The following is a 23,325-nucleotide window of genomic DNA, read 5'->3' as shown; positions in this document are numbered from 1 at the left end:
TCCTTTGCATTTTCGACACGGACATAAAACCTTTGTCCGGTTATTTTCTGTCATGTCCTGCACCGCCGACCGCAACCACCTGTCCACCATCGTTCCACTGACCATCATGAATGTCTGCACGGTAAAATAAACAAATTTATTATAAAAATGCATGCATGCATCAAAGTCAAAGAAAAATTCGGCATGACCTTCCCTAAAAATAGGACATATAGATCAAGAGTTTGCCTGGAATTCACCAAAACGAAAATAAATCGACATTTCGGCAAAACATAGCCAACTCAAAAGCACAATTTGGCGTCAACTAATGCCACACATACAATTTCCATCATATTGCCCAATTATCATATCACACACACATACACATATTTCCATTTTACAAAATCGTGAAATTTTAATCACCTCTATCTCGAGATCGAGCACACGGTGGAGATGATGATGTAGGGAGATCAAAAGTGCACAAAGCTCTTCTTGACAAAGATAGATCTAGTTAGGGGGCAAATAGGTCACTTAACTAAATACTACATCTACCTAGCTAGCTACTTTTGGAGGAGACAACTTAAACTAGTGGAGGGGGGAAGGAAAAAGAGAAAGGAGATGCATTAATGGACGTGGTGTTTAGTTAGCTAGGAGTAATGAAGAGAGAGAAAGGTAGGTAGAAGAGGGAGAGTAATGGGGGATAAGTATTGAGGAAGAAGAAGAAGAGTGAGAGAGGGAGGATGGGAGGTAGGGGAAAGGGAGGATGGGGGAGGGGAGGATGGGTGGGTGGAAAAAGGTGGTGGGGTCCTGCGACTTAGCAGTAGCGCGGTAGCAAAAACGCGCTACTGCTAATAGCATAGCAGTAGCGCGTGTTTCTCGCACGTGCTACTGCTAAACGGGGCCAACCGTGTGGACAATTTCAAAATTAGCAGCAACGACCTGAGAAAAAAGCGGGCTACTACTATTTCTGTAGCAGTAGCGCACCCTGCGACTCCGAGCTGCTGGTAAACATAGGGTGTTGGTTACTTTCGGTGGATTTTTGTAGCAGTGAGGTTTAGCCCCCAAGCGCTACTGCTAAATTCGCATCAGTAGCGCATTTTCCTTCTTCTTTTTGTGCCATGCTACTCCTAATATTCTGTGTATAAAGTTTTCCATAGTAGTGGGTGCTTTCTCTAACATGGCAGTGTGATATCTGGTTGCATGTTGCATATGGTGCCTAGCTTGTATTGCTCCTAATTAGTTAAATTGCATCTCCTTAGCTTACACATTATACATGTGAATATGACACGCCTTCCTATTTTTGGTACATACTACATCTGCCTATCACACCATGTTCTTACATCAAACTACTGTTCTTGTGTATCCTACATCTATCGGTTATAATGAGACAGTCACGCCTGTGGGTTAGTATGAGATGTGCTACTCTTATAAAGAGTGCAGTTTCATCCTCTCCACATAATTATCAAGAAATAACAAGCCTAATTGAAGATATTGAACGTAACTCTGTACTTGAAGACCGCACTTCCCCTACACCACCATCGCAGGTGCTTGCTGTAACTCCGAAGTGTGATATGTGGTTGCATGTTGCATACGGTGTCTAGATTGTAATGCTTCTAATTAGGGTAAATTGCATCTTCTTAGTTTACACATTATACCTGTGAATATGACATGCCTTCCTATTTTTGGTACACACTACATCTATGTGTTAACCATGTTCTTACATGAAACTACCTCTCTTATGTATCCTGCATCAATCACTTACAATGAGACACCTTTATTCGTTGCATATTGCATATTATTTCTAGTCTGTTGCGATGTATTGCTTCTAATTTGGTCAAATACATTTGTTAGGCCACCCTTTTAATTTGGCAGAGTGATATTGGTTTCATCTTTCATATGGTTTCTAGCTTGCATTGCTTCTAATTAGTTCAAACACCTTGTGCTTAGTTTACACATTATACATCATACATGTCAATATGTCATGGCGTCCTTTTTTCATACATATTCCATCCTCCCATCATGCGGCTGTCTTACATGAAAGTAGTGCTTGTCAGTATCATGCATCAATGAGTTCTGAAGAGCAAATTTTATTCCTTTTTCTTGTGGGTTTGACTTGACAAGGCAAAACCAAAAAAAGGAAGGAAAAGAGTAAGAAAGGCGATGATGGTGGTCCTCTGCAGCAACGTAAAGGGGTCATCTGTATGGATTCTCCTTGTACTACTAGTGCATTACAAGTTCCAAGTCTCTGCTCCCCTACTCCACCATCCAAGGTGCTTGCTCTAACTTGGCAGTGTGATATCTGGTTGCATGTTGCATATGGTGTCTATCTTGTATTGCTCCTAATTAGTGTAAACTGCATTTGCTTAGCTTACACATGATACGTGTGAATATGACACGCTTTCCTGTTTTTGGTACATACTATATCTGTCTATCACACCATGTTCTTACATGAAACTACTCTTCTTGTGTACCATGCGTCAGTCACATATGATGGGACACCTTTAAGTTTGCAGTGTGATATTGGTTTGCGTCTTGAATATGATTTCTAGCATGTAGTGCTTCTAGTTTGATGAACACCACCTATGACGAGACAGTTTTAACTTGGCAGAGTGATATTGATTGCACCTTCCATAAGGTGTCTAGCTTGTAGTGCTTCTAGTTTGATGAACGCAACCTATGACGAGACAGTTTTAACTTGGCAGAGTGATATTGATTGCACCTTCCATAAGGTGTCTAGCTTGTAGTGCTTCCAATTTGTTGAAGTGCCTTCTGCTTAGTTACCACATCATCGGTGTGAATATGTCAAGCCGTCCAGTTTTTCGTACATATTCCATCCTCGTATCATGACTTTGCCTTTCATCAGAGTAGTGTTCGTCAGTAGCATGCATGAATGAGTTCTGAAGAGCGAATTTTATTCCTTTTTCTTGTCGGTTTGACATCACAATGCAAAATCCATAAAGCGGAAGGAAATTGGTAAAACATTGGATGATGGTGGTCCTTCCGAGCAACTAAAATGGAGGGTCTCTACAGATTCTACTCCGCCATCCTCCCAATAAGATTCGCAAGACAACGCAAGGCTAGACAGTCAACGTAGTTGTGTAGATGATGAGCACATCTCCCCTACTCCACCATCATAGGTGCTTGCTCTAACTTGGCACTATTATATGTGGTTGCATGTTGTGTATGATGTTTAGCTTGTATTGCTTCTAACTTTGTTGAATTGCATCTGCTTACTATACACTTAATGCCTATGATTATGACACATGTTCCTGTTTCTAGAACATACTATATCTGATCACACCATGTTCTTACATCAGACTACTATTCTGCCATATTCCGCATCAGTCACTTATGATAAGGCACCTTTAAGTCTCCACTTTGATATTGGTTGTGTCTTGCATATGATTTCTAGCATGTACTGCTTCGAATTTGTTGAAACGCCAGACAATTTGAACTTGGCAGAGTGATATTGGTTGCACCTTTCATATGGTTTCTAGCTTGCAGTGCTTCTAATTTGTTGAAATGCCTTCTGCTTAGTTACCACATCATAGGTGTGAATATGTCATGCCGTCCTATTTTTCATACATATTCCATCCTCGTATCATGTGTTTTCCTTTCATCCAAGTAGTGTTCGTGAGTATCATGCATGAATGAGTTCTAAAGAGCGAATTGTATTCCCTTTTCTTATCGGTTTGACTTCACAATGCAAAATCAATACAGCTGAAGGAAATTGGTCCTGTAGTGGATGATGGTGGTCCTTTGGAACAACTCGAACAGAGGGTCTCTACAGATTCTACTCCGCCATCCTACCAACAAGATTCGCAAGACAACACAAGGCTAGGCAATCAACGTAGCTGTGTAGATGATGAGCACATCTCCCCTACTCCACCATCACAGGTGCTTGCTCTAACTTGGCACTTTTATATGTGGTTGCATGTTGTGTATGATGTCTAGCTTGTATTGCTTTTAACTTTGTTGAATTGCATCTACTTACTTTACACATAATGCCTGTGAGTATGACACATGTTCCTGTTTCTAGAACATACGTGTATATGATGAGCACATCTCCCCTACTCCACCATCATAGTTGCTTGCTCTAACTTGGAACTATTATATGTGATTGTGTGTTCCATATGATGTCTAGTTTGTATTGCTTCTGATTTTGTTGAATTGCATCTGCGTAGCTTACAACTTATACCTGCAACAAGCACTTACCCATAAGACACATTTAACTTGGGAGTGTGATGTAGGTTGTATCTTGCATTGTCTTTTAGCTTGTAATGCTTCTAATTTCTTGAAATGGCACTTATGATGAGACACTTTTTACCTAATAGAGTGATATTAGTTGCATGTTCATATGGTGCCTAGCTTTCATTTCTTCTAATTTTGTTGAAATGCATTCTGCTTACTGTTTTTCATACATATTCCCTCCTGCTATCGTACATGTGAATATGCAATGCTGCCTTCTTTTTGTATATATTCCATCCTCCTATCCTGCGCTTGCCTTACATCAAAGTAGTGTTCGTCTGTATCATGCATCAACCAGTTATGCAGAGCTAATTTTATTCATCTTCTTTTGGTTTTGACTTCATAAGGCAATATCAGAAAATAGGAAGGAAAAGAGTAAGTTAGGGGATGTTGGTGGTCCTCCGGGCCGACGCAAACAAAGACTCTCTAGATTTGCTACTGCTACTGCTAATGAAGTTGAAGTCCCAAGTCTACATGATGAGTTCATCTCCCGTACTCCACCATCACAGGTGCTTGCTCTAAGTTGATAGTGTGATAATTGGTTTCATGTTGCATATGTTGTCTAGCCTATATTTCTTCTATTTTAATTAAATTGCACCTGCTTAGTTTATACGTTATACATGTGCATATGACATGCATTTCTGTGTCTAGAATACACTACATCCATCAATCATACCATGTTCTTACATCAAAGTACAGTTGTTGTGTATCCCGCATCAGACACTCATGATTGAACGCTTTTAACATGGCAGTTTGATAGTGGTTGCATCTTGCATTGATTTCTACATTGTACTGCTTCTAATTTTTAGAAATGCCACTTATGACAAGACACTTTTAACTAGGTAGAGTGATATTGGTTGCATCTTTCATATGGTGTTGTAGCGACCCGACCCGAATGGATCAAGTCTCTGTGCTTAAGTGTCATCCCTGGATCGGTACGCAGACACACATAGTACTCGAGGATTTATAAAATAGGTAAATCACATGTATAAAGTAATGTAAATACTTTTACCTTAATCCAAATAGAGGAAGTAAAAACAAGGTTGTGGATTCCCATCAAGACCAACGACAAAGCTGAGTGTAGAAATAGTAACCCTAACATATCACTTACCCGTCGTAAGATTCCTGGCAAGTTCACACTTTGATCATATTTTTCATACCCAATTTTTATGCATTAGATTCACCCTCAAACATTGGATGAGTAGGATGTGATAACATGTGGGTATTGGGAAGTAGTTGATAAGGTAGGAACCTATTGTCTTGCATTCAAACCCAGGGTGTTACTACGTTATGCTTACACTACTATGCAAGATGGTATCAAAGCACATGTTGACTGTTGGATGTGACCCCTAGAAACTGGCAAGCCCATAGGAAAGATTTTCTCTAAAACTTTATTTCTCAAAAAGATCTTTTACCTCTTTTATTTTCTAAGCTTTATCAAATATTCCGTTTTAGTTAGATTATACCCATTTTCCCCTTTTGACCACGCGAAGATTCGACTGATGAGACCATTCCAAGAAGTACAAGATACCGGACAACTAAGACCACTACGGAATGAAGAGGATTTTACCATGCATTATAATGGAAACTACAACAGTTGAAGACTCCAAAGACTAGGAGAATTTGAAGGCTGTGAAGAATTTCCAGATTGGTATGACCTAGGAATGCTACCCTTATGGAACTTGTCCTACTATTGAAGCTGTCAATACCCGAGATCATGTTGTGTCAGAGAAAGACCGGAGCATGGGGCGTTAAAACTCAAACTTTTGTCAAGAAGACCCTACGGCAAGAGATATGAACTATGGAATGATTAGCTCATGGCAATGACATGGGCATAAACACGACTATCCATGATGTTATCACCCGCTTATGCTATGGTCACCGTGCTGAGTTAAGCATGCATTTCTTCGGAAGTAATGGATGAAAAAAGGGCTAATGGAGCACTTATCAGCAAAAGATGAAGTTTTAACCTTAGTTGGTGTATCGCCAGGATCTGGAGTATTACATCAAGAATTTTAAGATGGACCTTCAGGAAGCCATATTTCACAAGGAAGCATTTCATGAAGAACTCATGACCCAGAAGCTGAAAGTAGCCAAGCTGGAGGAGCAAAACCTCGAGATACCGGAGATTCGTCAGGAACTTAAGGATAGTCGGACCATGGTTCAGGCCAAGGATGTTGAAACCTAGAAGTTTGGAACGCAAAGAAATATTAAAGGAAGTCAACAGAGATGATCTAGCAAAAGAACTTGAGAAGGACAAGCATGATCAGAAGTAGCTATCGGAGAGATGAACAAGACCTGAAGAGTTTGGTGATTTTGAAGATTTATTGACCTTTAGAAGACCTAACCCTTGTTATATACTTACGTTAGATGCGACGATTGTGAGCTGTCATCGGTTTGATGTTTTTCCGACAGCCACAAAATAAAATCTGTCTCTTCAAAAAATATTGTTTGTATTGTGTGTATCCCTCTCTATCTCTCTTATCTTACCCCGAAACTCTTGGATCCAATAGAGGATGAATGGAGATGAACTCACATTTCCGGGACCGATAAGTCAATTGGAGAAGGACCGATGGATTCTGAACATGGAAGATCACATGAAGAATAACAGTATTGCCAGAAAGGAAATGACCCAGCATGCTCTTCAGTTCTTTGAAAGAGGTGCTGCTACTTGGTGGAGGATGCACCAAACCATCAAAGGATGGCAAGGAGTAACCACTTGGAAAGAATTAAGTTGACTTTGCAAAGGTCTCGTCTTGTGTCCCAGAAATTGAAGTCTTATGGAAAGAATATGAAGAAACCTTGTGCATGCAAGCACTGTGGAGAAATAGGACACAACTATAAAGAACACAAGGATGAATGCCCTCATTGTGAAGAAAGTCACTCCGCTGAAGAATTCCCAACTAGGCAGATTACTTGTTTCTTGTGTGAAGGGACTACCCACTACCCTTCTCAGTGTCACATTTACCCCATGGTACAAAGAACCATTCAGCGAAAGAAAGAAGCAATGAAAGGAGCCCTCATGGAAATTTTAGAACAACCTGTGATTTAGAAAGATGTCGAGGACACACCCAAAGAAGACGCAATTAAACCCTACACCAAGTCATGCTATTCATGTGGAGAAGAAGGACACATCTCCCAAAATTGTCTGGGGATCTGGTAGAATTCCCGACAGAGGAAGTAGAGTATGGCCCACAGGAAATAGAAGCCCTGATTGGCATGGAAAAATCCAGGAAGAGAAATAGATTGGATTCCAGGAAGGACCTGAGTCATATCACCTGTTTTAGGTGCAAGGAGTCAGGGCACTACCTCAGGAGTTGCCCAAAAAGTAAGCCGAGGACCCAAGGAGGCTTTGAAATCACAAGGAAACTTCGAGACTTGTCAGAAGGAATATGTTTCTGTTGTAAAGAAGTAGGTCACTTTGCCAGAGATTGTCCCAATGAGGATATCCGTGTTAAATAGTTTAGTCTGTGAGAAATATAGTAGTAGTAGTGGAAACATTTCTTTTATATTGAGGTGTTGAGGCATGTGATGGAAATGCATGAGATTGTAATAATTTGAGAATCAATAAAATATCATCATTGGTACTGATTTGGATTTTTGAGTAGTTACTCTATGAAGAAAGATTTTGACCATTTTCGAGGATATGAGAAATATGGTCTATGGAAGATTTGTGCATTTTAAGGGTGGTAGTACCCTGTGAGGACACTTGACCTCTGGAAAGGATTATGATATTCCACGGAGTGGACTTTGGACAAAGTAAGTACGAGTTTTATCTCGAAATGTGGGATACCTCAAGAATATGGAGGGACGAAGCACTATTCAATATAAAGGAGGTATAATGTTGGTAATATGGAGCAATTGTAACTCCATGATGAGTCTGATTAATCACGCCTTAGTTTGGTACCAATAGAAGGAAGAGAGACAGTATAATTGGATGGAATTAAGAATGCCAGGAAGCTGGATGTTGGAATAACGAGCAGTTGCCCCCGATGATGAGTTCAAGGTTTACAAGTGATGAGATGGGCCATAACCCACAGGCCCCAAGACCTGCCAAGAAGCAAGCACACTCTTGCTGAAGGAAAAACCCTGGAATAAGTTATGACTTTATCAACAGACGATCTTATAGGAGTTTACGCAAAACCTAAGAGTTGTGAAGGAACGATAGATGTTTGTTTATCTTGCAGAATCAATGGATTATTTGAACCCAGTTCGTCGACAAGCGAAATTCTACAAAGCTTGTGAGGATGACCGAGTGTTAGAATGCGAGATTCACTAAACCATGTACAAGGTAATGATTTGGGTGCGGGATGGATTGATCACCATACCGACTTACTCTTATTATTCTCCTTGCTATATGGGATGGTAAATCTGAGCGACTTACCAATAGTAGAGCGACGACCATCAAAACCTTGATTAAGCCTTAGAACGGTATGCCAATTTTTTCCCTTGTACAAGGCAGTTGTTGCCAATCATAGGATATACGGTGAGGGTCAAGCTCAGACCCATTTCCTGTAGGAGAAACCATAAAATCGTTGACCACCGTGAGATATCGATAGTTGTCTAGTATTGGTGCCAGACCCGTGAGCTCAGAAGACCCAGTCACAGAAGAACCTTATCAAGATGAAAGGACAGAAGAATTGCGGTAAAGGTTATGCCAGTACCGGAAGAGCCTAGAGAAGGAATTTTCCTGATAATCTGAGAAGGTGGACGCTGTCAACGATAAGGATGGAGTATATGAGTTTTGATGGAACCGTAACCATGCTTCTAAGGGTGGTAGCACCCCGACCCCCTGTGACAATCAATGGATTTTTGAGAAGACCCCATATCCAACCTATTTCTTTCTAGCTTCTCTGAATCTCGAGGACGAGATTCATTTTAGGGTGGTAGGTTTGTAACATCTCAAAATTCTAAATTTTGGAATGTTATATTAAATAATAGTTTTGATTGTTTGTTTGATTGTGGTGTGGTTGCTTGAGTGAAACTGAGTTAAATTTGAAAACTTTTTGAAAGTTAAATGAGAGGGAATAAAAGGACTTTCCCAAACTTTCATCTTGCATTTATGATCTCCATGAATTCAAATTCATTTCATCACAAAACCCTACAAAGAAGATGACATGACTTCTTCCATTTAAATAAATGAAAAGGGTTTTGAAAAGAATTGAATTCCATTTGGAACTATTTCAAATTCAGAAACTTTAAGCAACTCAATGATTTTCATGAGAGAAGATAAAATGACTTCTTCAAACCATATGAAATATGAGTTGGGAGTTTCAAAGAATCAAATTTAAAGCCCCTTTGGAAATTATTTTCAATTTGGAGTTATTTGATTTTTTTAAATTATTATTTTCTCCCAAAAATAAAATATCTGGAAATTAAGGTAAAATGATTCCCTACATTAGAAAATAGGAGAGAAATAAATTTGAAATCATTTTGGTATTTTTAAAATGATTTTTATGAGGTTTTATTGCAGCAGTAGAACTCTTTGCTTTATTTAAATTTTTGTGGATTTTATTTGACGTTAGAAAAATGTTCATGTAGTAGAGAATAATTTTCTGAAAATTTTGATATATTATATGCCTATAGTATATTTTTGTTTTATCTGGTTTTATTTTATTTTCTGTTAAATTGTTTTTTTAAAGAAGAAAAAAATATAGTTTCCTCCGCCGAACTGGGCCGGCCCATCCAACCGGGCCAGGCCAGCCGCAGCCCAGCAGCTCCCCGCGCTCGAACCGGCTACGCCTCCCTCGCCCGCTCGCAACACCGAACGGCCGCTACCGCTCTGTGCCGCCGACAGGTGGGACACACCTGCCGGGTCCATCCTCGACGTCGCGCCAGGTGTCCGTCTTCCCCACGAGTCGCCGGCTGCCGCCGTTTCCGACTCGAACTCCGCCCCTACCTTGCCCCCTCACCCACGCATCTCCCTCGCCTCCTCCTATATATATACTGGAGCCCACCCCCTCTTTTCCCCCTCTTTCCCCTCGCCGAAACCCTCTGCCTGGCCGCAATTCCTCGCCGGAGCAGAACACCACCGCCGCGCCATTATCGCCCTACAGCGCCACCCTGACCACCTCACCCCTCCTCGATACCACCCGGACATCCCCTCGCTCCGCCCGATCTCCCTGGTGACTCCTCGAAGCTCAAGCACCCCTGGAACACCGACAATGTCGACCACCGGACGCCGGCTCCGCCTCGACCTTGCCGCTGTTCAGCTCTGCTGTCTCCAAGCACGTCGCCGACCACCGTTGAGAACGCCATGCGCTTTTGCACCTTCCGGTGGCCTCGTCCGACGCTGCCGACGAGCGGAGCACCGTCCCAATCGACCACCGAAGCCGAATCACCTCGCCAGAGTTCAACGCCGCCGCGGTGAGCTTTTCCTTCCTTCGATTTAAATTCAACAACATAGATTAGATTAGATTGAATAGTTAGGTTTTATTAGATCGGTTTGGTTTTTTTGAAAAACCGTTGTTTTTTTATATTATTTAGCGAGCGTTCGCTAGGTTAGCTGAAGTAGTGAACGTGTTCGTCGTGTATGCTTTTAAAGCGGACGTTCGTCTGATAACTTTTTGTCACGTAGCCAGGGACTCAGATGTAATTATCTTTCTTATAGTTTAGCCATGGTTTATCTATCACAACTTCTTACTCGCTTATCCAAATCCAACGAAACCAACACCCACTTCTTCGTTATGATCCCCTCTATCCAGTAAAACAACTTAAACATATTTTCGAAAGTTTAAAATTTGATTTCAAACAGATTTGAATTCAAACTTCTTTTGTTCATAACTCGAGTTTTATAACTCTGATTTAGTTGATTCTTTTTGATAACTAAAGCTCTTGATCTAAATTTTCTGATAAGACCAAATTCACCCAATTTTGGTATTGTTAGAAATTGTTTTCTGTTGCAAGAGTTATTTTCATGTTTTCGAAGTTTTCCGAGATCTTTTCTATGATTCTTTTGCATGAGTGCTTATGTATGCAATTGCTTGCTTATGATAGATTGACCAGAGTGTGACGAGTAGAACTATCAGGAGTTATGAGTGCGAATCATCTTCATCAACAGTACAAGGCAATTTCACACTTTGATCATACATCTTTATTATCCAGTTTTTATGCATTAGTCTTAACCCTCAAACATTGCATGAGTAGGATCTGCTTAACATGTGGGTTTTGGGAAGTAGTTGTTGAGGTAGTACCTATTTCCCTTTTCATTCAAACCCTAGGGGTTACTTCCACCTTATGCTTATACTACTATGCTATGCTCGTAGACGTGGTTTGGTTTGAGTGATTCATGACAGTTGTAAGTATTATTATGAACTAAGGGTTTATTTAAGGTGGCTACTTTAACACACATTTGGGTGGATTGTTTGTGGGCACCTGGGGTAATCCAATGATGTGCAAGGAGATCCTAGGGAATCCGTGTGATCATCCTATGATCCGCCACCCAGGCTCAAAGGGATCATAAAGTTCTTCATGCTAGAAACTTCCGTGTGCAACCACAAGCCATTATGGGCTCTGGCATAGTTGAGTATGTTCTGTGACCTCTTTCAGTGGTAGGCTAGAAGATGTAGAGGGTGTAGCTGGTACTGTCTACCCAAAGTAAAGAGTTAATGCTTCTGAAAGACTGTGTCTCAGTCATCCGTTTCTCAAACACCATGTAGTGCGAGAAATCCAACGGAGGAGATCGAGTCTTGTGGGGAAAAGTGCGCAAACCTCTGCAGAGTGTACAAACTAATCATGATTAGGCGTGTCCCCGGTTATGGACATCTTGAGTATCTGGTACTTGAATTATTGATTTGATCTCATCACTTTACTTAATTAATTTGTTGGGTTATAATTATTATTTTGGGATTGAGTTGGAGGAACCTTCTTAATAATTTTCAACCAACTTGGTAGTTAAATAAAGATATTCGTTTGTTGTAGGGAAAAAATAGCTTTATGCAAAAAATTAAACTTAGAGCCTCCACCAGCCAAATATGCATGTAGTGATAGCCATTATTCAGCATTGCTCTATAGTGTGAATTTGCCAGTACATTCAATGTACTGACCTACATGGCTACACTTTCTCATGTTGCAGGAATCTGACGATGAGTAAGTGATACGTTAGGGTTGCAATTTCTACACTCAACTTTGCCATTGGTGTTGATGGGAATCCACAACCTTGTTGTTACTTCCCCTATTTGGATTGAGGTAATAGTATTTACGTTACTTTATACATGTGATTTACCTCTGTTATAAATCCTTGAGTATTGTGTGTCAGCATACCGATCTAGGGATGACACTTAAGCACAGAGACTTGATCCATTCGGGTCGGGTCGCTACAGGTGTCTAGCTTGCATTACTTCTATTTTCTTGAAAATCCTTCTGCTTATTTTACACATCGTAGCTGTCAATATGTCACGCCATCCTATTTTTCTTACATATTCCATCCTCATACGGTTGTCTTACATCAAAGTATTGCTTCTCTAGATCATGCATCAATGAGTTCTGAAGAGCGATTTTATTATTTTGTGTTATGGGTATGCCTTGACATGGCAAGGTCAAAAAAGAGCAAGGAACAGAATATAGTAGGGAATGGTGTTACTCATCGGGTGAAATGGAAACGGATCTGCCCTCGAGATTCTGCTGGTACTTATAGTGCAGTAGAAGGTCCAAGTCCACCGGCTAAATCTAAAAACAAAGTATCACCTACTCCACCAGCTGCAGCATCCGCTTCAACTATACCAGCATCTCAATGAGTTACTCATTCGTTTGCTCTGGAACTGGCCAGTTCCCAAGCTGCGTTCACACCTAACACTACTTCCGAAGCACTGCTGACACAACAAGACTTGGCAAGATCAGATGAACCTCATGAGCATCAACATCAAGACGGTACCTGACCGAGTCAAGTTGCAGTTGCATGCTCCTTTATATGTACTCTCACAGTTTGATGTGCACTAACACTTTCCATATTCGTTGTTGAACTAGCACCATGGCGCAAGCGGAAATAGACACCAGAGATAATGCTTGATAGATTAACAAAATCTAAAGGAATGGAGATCCATTTTGAGGTAGGTTTAAAAAGGACACGTGATGCTACAGAGTCAGCCAAGTTAGTATCAGAGGTGGCCATTGCCGTTAGGTGTCATGCACGTATCCTCCCAACATGGATCCAGTACAGGAATGAGAAAGACAATACCCAGTTTAACACCTTCCTTGACCATTTATCCATAAGTAATGTTACTCATCACAATTTGTAATATTGTCTTGCTTTGTGCCATACTTTCTAGCTTCCTCCTAATAAGACTCACATTCTTTTTTCAACAGATGAGGTTCCAGTTGGATATGAAAGATGATGCAACTAAACAAGCATGCACTCATGTTTTTCAGTCTGCTCTGCGACAGTATCGATACCACCTTAGAAAATCTCACTTTGAAGGCAAGGCTAACAATGAAATCTCCCAAACATCTCCAGTGGAATATATTACAGATGAAGACTGGCCAGCCCTTGTTAAACACTGGTCTGGTCCAAAGTATCAGGTAGGGTATATGTATTTGATCAGACCACATATTGAACTTGTATTTATGTATGTGCCTTACAAGTGTATCTTATTCTATGCTAACTGTTTGAAGAACAAGACCAACCGTTTGAAAGTGAATTTCCAACAGATAATAGGATCTCGTAGCTATATTGCACACTGCGAGGCTCTTGTAAATAGCTTCTACTTCCTTCTTTTTTCTGTGCCATATTACCGTATCTATATTGACTTGTTCCAAATACAGAGGAAAACCCGTGCGGACCAAAAAGAACCTGAACTGAATGCAATGCAAATCTTCAAGGATTGCCACACTAGCAAGATTAAGGGCATGAGCACACCAGTTCATGCCGCTGTTGTAGGTCCTTACTCCTCATGCCTTTGACCTGATTGGTACTGTGATGTGTTCATTTAACTACTTGGTTTGTAGCCAATGTCAGTTACTCTGTTCACTTTTATACATAGTTGTCTTAACGTATCATTTCACCTTACATGGTTTAAAAGAGATGAAGGATATTCTTTTGGGCTTGATCTGTAATCTAGTTGTGATGTTCACGTGCACACACAATGATAGAATAGCTTGTTTGTTTGCTCATGATATTAATGATGTCATACTATGTTCATCCTACTTTAAACCATGTCTCTTTATCCTTAGATGTCAACAAATGTGAGGAAATAGAAAATACAGTAGGCATGCTACATGGACATATGTTCTGAAAGTGATTTTATTACGTAGTTAGGACTACAATACATGCTAATATATTACTGTAGTTCACCAAAATAAGTTATGTATAAATGTGAAATCTACTTTTTTGTTTTTGTCTCATTATTAACTTATCTGGTACACTAATCTACAAGTTCAAACTTTCAACAAGCTATGGAACAAATGATTGAACAGCCACAAGCACCTGAAGGTGACGAGGCTACCATAGGCACAATGTCACCTCTTGTTGCAGTACGTCAGTATCTCTCCACTAACAGTGCAAAAAGCACCTTCCTGCGTAATTCTGGATTGGTTGTTAAGGTAACCTCTTCCAAATCGCCTACTGAACAAAATCTTTCAGCTAGACAGAGTGGTATATCTATTCTCCAGACACAAGTCTAATCCCTAATGGACATTGTGTCGGAAACAGAAATAGTGGTTAACAAATGTTGTGAAGATATGAATGGTTTTTAAACCAGACTATCAGACATTTGCTTCGTTGTTCAAGAGGAATGGCAGAAAAAGGGGAAGATTGTGCTGCTCCATCAGATTCTACAGCCTGAAAGATAAGCACTCAGGTCAAATGATCTGTGATTCTATACATCTGATGGTGCTTTTATCTGCAAGGACTATAAACTTTATGCCAACAGGCCATTATTGTATGGTTGGAATTTATTTTGTTGTGATACATCATTTATGATGCTGCCAAAGGCTGCAGTAATTACGACGCTATTTTTGTATAGTGTAGGTTTATCTTAGTAATGTATTCGACCGAAAGCTTCATAGGAGCCCAACATGCCAACATTCGTCGGGCCCATTCCAATTGGGCTAAAAACGATTCTGGGCCAACATTTTCATGTAGCCCACTAAAAATATCTGGGCATAAATCAGCATAAGCTTTCATATTTTTCTGGTAGGCCTGTGCCCATAGTGGGCCTTTAACAGGCCTAAATATAATTGGGGCCCTCAGTAATAAAAGGATGTTTACATGTGTAAATATCTCGAGCCCATAAAAAACATGGGCCTTTAATAGGCTGAAAGTAAGATTGGGCCTTGATTGTGCCAAATAACCCACTGGTCTTAGCAGGCTGAAATGGTGGACCTTTTACAGTGCAGATCGTCCATAGGCCGAAATTCAGATGGGCCGTAAATACGCCAACCTACTACACAGGCCTTTAACAGGCCGGAAGTTCGGTCAGGCTTGATTAGTGTCATTTTTTATATGGGCCGTTAGTAGGCCCGATGTGGCGTTGGTCCACATATGGACCATGGATTTCGTCCAACGTTAATAGGCTGGAAGTCACAACAGGCTGAAAGTGGCCCAAATCTGCAGTGGGCCTCTAACAGGCTGAATGTCTGACATGGCCGAATATGACCCATATCCTTCACGGTCGTTTATGGGCCGAAATTTTCAATGGCCTATAAATGGGCCCAAATGAAGCAGGACCTTTAACAGGCTGGAAACACACCGGGCTGTAATTCGGCCCAAATTCTTAGCGGATTGTTAATGGGCCAGAAGTGACCATGGGCCGTCGTCGGTGTCCAAACCGGCGGATCTCGGGTAGGGGGTCCCTAACTATGCGTCTAAGGTCGATGGTAACAGGAGACAGGGACACAATGTTTACCCAGGTTCGGGCCCTCTCTATGGAGGTAATACCCTACTTCCTGCTTGATTGATCTTGATTAATATGAGTATTACAAGAGTTGATCTACCACGAGATCGTAGTGGCTAAACCCTAAAAGTCTAGCATGTCTGACTATGATTATGAGGATATATCTACGGACCTAGCCCTCTAGTCTATATAGACACCGGAGGGATCTAGGGTTACATAAGGTCGGTTACAGAGAAAGGAATCATCACATTTGGACGCCAAGGAGAGTCCCATCCGGACACAGGTAGCGTCTTCGGTCTTTATATCTTCACAGCTCATCGGTCCGGCCCATGTCCAATAGGTCGGACGCCTGAGGACCCCTTAGTCTAGGACTCCCCAGTAGCCCCTGAACCAGGCTTCAATGATGAGGTGTCCGGCGCGTAGATTGTCTTCAGTATTGCAAGGCGGGTTCCCCTTTCCAAATACTCCAAGATAGTCTTCGAACGTGTCCGGATCTTCAACACAAGTACCACGCACAACCGCAGAGAGTATAATATATCACCAGTCCAATCCACCGACAGCTTTTTGTAATGTGACATCATGTTTCCCCGGTCATTATTTTGAACCGTTTCTTGTCCTATCGTTCCACATTTCAAGGCGCGGTTTTTATTGGCGCGTCTTGTTGAAACAGAGATCGTGTCCCCTTATTGCGGGATTCTCATCAATACGGGTGTGGATAAGCCAACCGTTCCATTGTAATGATCCCTTCGGAATAGACAAGTTTTCAGGCTTAGGAGGAGGCGTTCGATATCCGTTGCCTTTATAAAGGCGACAAGGGCCGGCTTATTTTACGCCAACCATTTCCTCAGCCCTTCCAAATTTGAGTTCTAGCACCCGAGATTTGACTTCATTGCTTCAAGCTGCCCAATCATATATGAACCAAGCCCACAAGGCCGATGGGTGGCTTCCTCTGTTATAGAGGAGGACATTGCGAAGTTTCGTGCGGCCAGATACCTGACCGCGGAGATCCCCCATAGGCTTCCTGCTCAAGGACAGGTTATTCCTACTCCCAGATCTGGCGTGAGGGTCGTATTCATCTCCCACTTCCTGCGAGGTCTAGGATTCGCTCTTCATCCCTTCGTCCGGGGGCTCATGTTTTACTATGGACTAGATTTTCATGATCTAGCCCCAGATTCTTTCGTTCACATCTCGACGTTCATTATCACGTGCAAGTCCTTTCTCTGTATTCCCCCACACTTCGGCTTATGGCTCAAGACCTTTAGTGTGAAGCCGAAGGTAGTCGACGAGGAACAAGAGGAGTGCGGAGGCGCTACATTGAGCAAGCTTACCAATGCTCCCTAGCCAAAAGGCTCTTTCACCGGAACTCCCAACCTATGCCAGTGGGAGTGGTTTTCCATCACTGAACCCCACAGTACGAAGTGGGCGGCTATACCTGCGTTTCAATCTGGCTCTCCGTTACAACTTGCATCATGGATTAATAAGTGGCTGGACTGGGGATCAATTGACGAAGTGCAGACTCTACAGAGCCGCATCCGGAGTCTCCTTGAGACGGACGTCGTTCTTATAAACGTGGTTCAAGTAATGCTAGTCCACAGGGTTCTGTCGTGCCAGCGATGGACACTCCGTATGTGGGATTTTAATCCGGAAGGACCACGGACCATCCAAGACTTCTTCGGCACTATGCACAAAGGAATGTGGAAGTTGTTTTTTGAGAAACGTAAACAGTGGCCGAACACCACCGAGGACATCGGCCTCGACCACAACCATCCAGATACCTCGGTAAGTGCTCAACTCCCGAACAATTTCTAGCTATGCATGTCGTAGTGCGATACTGATCACACTATCTTTTTCTAGGGTTGGATAAAGAACACAGAGCGAGTTAGGTGTTCGGCCCCCCTTCCCGAAGACTCAGCGGATCCCGTATTAACAAGGATGCTGGCCCCGGCACCATACTAGATGCCTATGAACGAGGACAAGCCGGAGAGCGGGAGGACCGAAGGTGGCCTCCATCCCAAAGGAATATTAGACGCTGTGTCCGGGGAGATCAAAATCCCATCGCATGGAGAAAAAGGTAAAGGAGAAGCCAACATCCCTTCTCCTCATGGTAAGAAAAGGGCCGCCTCCGAAGGTCAGGAGGAAAAGGCTCCTAAGCGAGTCAAAATGCCCCTGTCGGGCAGCTTGGGCTTGGAGGACGACGTCATTGCGCAGTCTCACAGCGAGGACAATCCTTTGGCCAAATTGTAAGTGAACGAGGGTGTTTTAAACATATCTCGTTCCTCGCCTGTGACCAAGGTAACATCTAGAATATATGTTTTTGCAGCTCGGCACACAGTCCTCTTCAACAATCTTTTTCCTCGGGGGATCTGCTTCCGGAGATGATGGAAAGCGAGACGGCTCCACCAGTCTCCTCGCCCAATAGGGCGGACGACTTCGAGGTGTCATCCCGGAGGGTCTCTCCTAATCAACAAGTGGTGCAGGGGGTGATGATGACACAACCCGAAGGTGATACTTCGGTAGCTCAGCGCCTGGGGGCCAACAATAAAGGCCCCAGGTTGTCCGCCTTACAGCTGGAGAGAACTCCAGGGACGGATAAACAGATCCCTTCGAAGGGAGGCCGTACTGCTACAATAGCTTCCGGAGATCTAGAAGCGCCGGATATATTGACGAACATGCTGTGATAGGCGTCCGTCTCAGAGGACCATCATACCTTGATGAGTACGGTGGCTGAAAAGGTTCTGTCCATGAAAACGGATTGAATGATGCCTTTATGAGCCTCCTAAGAGGCTTCGAGGTTTGTACTGTAATGTTTTCAATTGTGTTTTATTCACAAAATGCTCCTATGTATAGATAGTAGCCCCTGAGACTATGATTGGCTTCCCAAGGGAGACGATCAGAGGATCAAAAAGATATGCCCAAGAAATAATCTGACTAATTGGAACACATGCTGTTACCTCCCTAGCTACTGCCCGAACCACAGAGGTTGCAGATCTGTAGCGGAAGATTGATGCGGTGGATGACGACATCACGCTTATCAATAGGCGGCTTGACGAGGCGCAAGGTATGTTTTTGGGGCAGTCAGTTTATGTATGTATGATCACATGAGCACGAAGCTAGAATTGTATACTGAGACACGCATAACTGCAGATGGTGCTGCCGCGGTGGAGGTTCTTCGGGCTGAACTTGCCCTTGCCAAGGAGCAAGCCTGGATGAGTAATTTGGCTGCCAATAAGGCAGCTGATGAGTTGAAAACCGAACAGTCTGCTCGGCGCCAGTGTGAGGAGAGAATTTCTATCATGGCGCACGAGCTTGAGAAAACCACTGTCCAGTGCGAATTCCTCGAGAGGGATAACAAAGCCAAAGCGGCTGATCTCGACAAGGCCTTACAAGAGGCGAGAGAAGCATGGTCTGAGTCTAGAGCAGCTCGGGAAGATATCGGAAAAGCTGGGGATATAGTGGCTGGTAAGCCCTTCTTACTACAGACTAAATTTGTTGATCCGAAGCATTCCCCGCTTAATCAAATGTGGAGTTCTCCAGACGCATTCTTGGACCTGCCGAAGAGCGCCTTCGATGCGGCGCAATTTTACTAAGTGCAGGAAGGGTGTGCAACGGAGAAACTTTTTTGGTCACAATTTGGCGTTCCAAAGCGTCTGTTCTTACAGAACAAGCAAATGGCCCAGTGGGCCGAGCTCCACAGGATATCCGGTTCTGCCATGAAGGACACCATAGTCTGGCTGTGGCCTACTAAGCCAATTCCGAATAGTTATTTCGGTTTGGTGCGGCGACTTGTTGATGCAGTGTCGCGTATCGACATTGCTAAGTGTTCAATGCGCATTGAATGTGCACGGATGGCCTTTCCCTGCGTCAAGACATACTGGGCGAAGATGAAGGCCACCGATGTTGCGGCAAAGAGTCCACCCAAGGGCAAGGACCATCACGCACCAGAGCATTATTTCGAGGACGTCTTAGAGGGTGCCTACTTGATTGAGGGTCAGTGCTCGAGATGCATTATATTTGAATGAGATGTGTTGAAATTGTAAAAGACAATATTGTGATAATATTATGATTTTTGCTTAAAGGCTTTGGTTCCTCCTGTGAGGCTGTATTTGTATAATCTGAAACTTTTCCAGTCGTCGGCTTCAGCCCCCTCGTAGAAAATATGGGGGTGTTTGGAAAAGCACTTGATCACTCTTAACCCAACGTCTTGGTCCATGAAGGAGGTGTCAATGCGGTGAACTAGGCAATCGGACTATAAGGCGTTAACACTTTCACTTAGCCATAGGAGTTTTATGGTGGGTCTACGATATAGATCCTGGTATGTACGCGGTTTCTCCAATATGGAGTATTACATGTATGACCTGAAGAAAGGTCCTTCGTGTAATACGGAGGGAATCGCGAAAGATTCCGGCAAGTCATCGACTGGTTGACCAACTCTCACCGCATCATGACAGTCAGTTTTCGACTTTCTCTACTGAGGTGTTTGACCGAATGAACCAGAAACACAATCGCAGTAGTTCTCCCTTTACTACCGTAGCCGATAGAGCGGAATGTAAGTAAGCAAGCATAGGAGCCGGGCAACCCAACTATTGACCCAAGACATGATTCAGAGCTGATGCATATAAGGCCAAACTCGCGACGCCGAAGTATGCTATGAAGCTGTTCAGACTTGTTGGCGACTCTTTTTGTTCCCATCTCGAGCCCCTGCAAGTTACGTCGGGGTGCATGTGTGGACTAACCAGAGGAGCAAAATTTGGTTCTTTAGAGGAAAGTGAATACTGGATACGGATTTTGTTCACTGGAACCTAAGTGATATGCCAATCGCAGTTTTGCATAGAATAACGCCACAACCCCAGCTATTTGACATGCCAGGGGTCGATGGATGAGCAAGAAGCACTTTACATGCTCGCAAAATAGAGAGTGTGGTCTACAAAAAGTTGTTTTGGACCTCCCGTCGCACATCTGCGCCGCCTTTCCTCGATGAAGGGGCTCCTTAAAAGGAGTAGCCTTTGGGTGAATGTACAAACCTGGACTCGATGAGAGTCGGTGAGATAACCAGCCTGTGAGTCACCTATGGTAAAGGATAATGAAAAAGAAAGAGTAGTTAGAAAAAAAAAGAAGGAGGTTATGGGAGTACTTGTAAGCCCGTTCGTATTGTGCTTCCGCGGATGCTCATGGTATTTGAAGTGCATAGTAATGTATGCGCGGTACAGATTTCGCAGGTGTATGAGGCGGGTGGCGGAAGCCGAACTTCTACTCCCACTCCAAAATTAGTCGGTCCTGCTGAATGGAGACCGACGACTTAATGGCCGACAAGGCATGCGGTTTAATAAGACCTCTTTGTACTTCAGCTGAAGTAACCATAGTATGATCTTCAGTTTGGAGGGAGTGCTTCTCATGCTCCCCTTTAGAGGTGTGTGTCACGTATACCATGTTCACTATTTTTACTTAGGGGGAAATTGCTTCTAACCCCTGGTATTTGGTTGGTGAGTCTCTTCGTCATCGCAATCACCGGGCGGCCTCTTCCCCTTGTGTTCGGTGTTGACCTTGCCGGCCTGCTTGAAGACCCAACAGCTTCTGTTTGTGTGATTAGATGGTTTATCGGGGTTGCCATGAATCTGGCGGGGCCGATCCAATATCTTGTCTAAATTGGATGGTCCATCTCTGTTTGCCTTGAATAGCTTTTTCTGTTGACCGGGTTTGGGGCCGCTGAATCCGGTGTTGACCGCTATGTCGCGCGTTCTCTCATTATCATTGTGACATTTTTGTTTGCTGCATCGTGGTTTGCCATTGCCGTCTCAGACTTCGGAAGTGCCCAGATCACTGGCGTTGTTGCTTCTATGAGCAAGCCAGCTGTCTTCTCCTACGCAAAAGCGAGTCACCAGAGCAGTAAGGGTTGACATGGATTTTGGTTTTTCTTGACCGATGTGGCGGGGGAGCCACTCGTCCCGGACGCTGTGTGTTTGAAGGCCGCTAGGGCTTCCACGTCCGAAAAGTTGACGATTTGGTTCTTTTTAACTAAGAACCTAATCCAGAGCTTCCTGGCTGAATCTCCAGGCTGCTGGACGATGTGACTTAATTCATCGGCATCTGGTGGCCGGACATATGTACCTTGAAAGTTTTTGCGAAAGGAGTCTTCCAGATCCTCCCAACTGCCAATAGAATTTTCGGGCAGACTGTTTAACCAGTGCCGAGCTGGCCCTTTGACTTTTAGTGGGAGGTATTTGATGACATGAAGGTCATCTCCGCGGGCCATCTGGATATGGAGAAGGAAATCCTCGATCCATACCGCGGGATCGGGTGTTCCATCATATGATTTGATATTCACGGGTTTAAACCCTTCTGGGAATTCGTGTTTCATTACTTCGTCTGTGAAGCAAAGAGGGTGTGCGGCGCCTCTATGTTGGGCCACATTGCGACGTAGCTCCAGTGGAGTCCGTCTGCGATTTTCGGCCCGGGTGTGACTAGGCTTGTCTCGTCCGAATAGATAGCCGTCGTCACATGTCGGGGCACGTCCTCGCGGACCGTAGATCGATCTGGCATGTCCTACTCTATTGTCCAGGTCTTGCCGAAGGTCATATGTGTGACCACGAGCTGTGTTGTCTCTACCTTTACGGTGAGGTGGGGCGGGCTGGTGTTCGGCTTGAGTTGCCGCTTTGTCCCGACCGTGTGGTGGTCAGTTAGCCACATTGTGCGATGATGGCATGGGCTCCGGCGCCTCATCATCGAACTGAGGCAGCAATTTGCGCTTCGGGTAAATTTTGACTAGGCGCTTGAGGCTGTATTCTTCGGCTGCTAGGACATCAGTCCATCTATCGTTGAGTAGATCTTGGTCATCTTGAAGCTGATGTTGCTTCTTTTTCAGGCTCCTTGCAGTGGCTATTAGCCGCCACTTAAAGTGCTCCTACTCCTGAGGTTCCTCGGGAACGATAAAATCGTCACTGCCGAGGCTCACCTCATCCTCGGAGAGTGGAAGATAATTACTGTCCTCTGGGTCGTCGTTTATGGCCTGTTCGTCAGGGCTAAGTTTTCTGTTTTCCCGATCGTCCTGTTCGGCAGTTCGTTCGTCGGGATCTTCTCTGTCTTCGACGCAGTCTGGAGTGTTGTCGTCTCCCATGCCGGTGTTGCTGTCTTTGCTGCGGCGTGACTTAGAGCGGCACAGCTGACGCCGGCGCTTTGGTTGTATATCGAGGTTTATCCTCAACCGAATCTTCCTTGTCATCGCCACTATTCTCTTTTGGTGCATCCACCATGTATACGTCATACGAGGACGTGGCCG

The sequence above is a fragment of the Triticum urartu genome, chromosome 2A, assembly GCF_056163025.1.
Source record: "Triticum urartu cultivar PI428250 chromosome 2A, HENAU_Tu73, whole genome shotgun sequence".
Classification (NCBI taxonomy): domain Eukaryota; kingdom Viridiplantae; phylum Streptophyta; class Magnoliopsida; order Poales; family Poaceae; genus Triticum; species Triticum urartu.
This window is presented reverse-complemented; position numbering follows the sequence as displayed.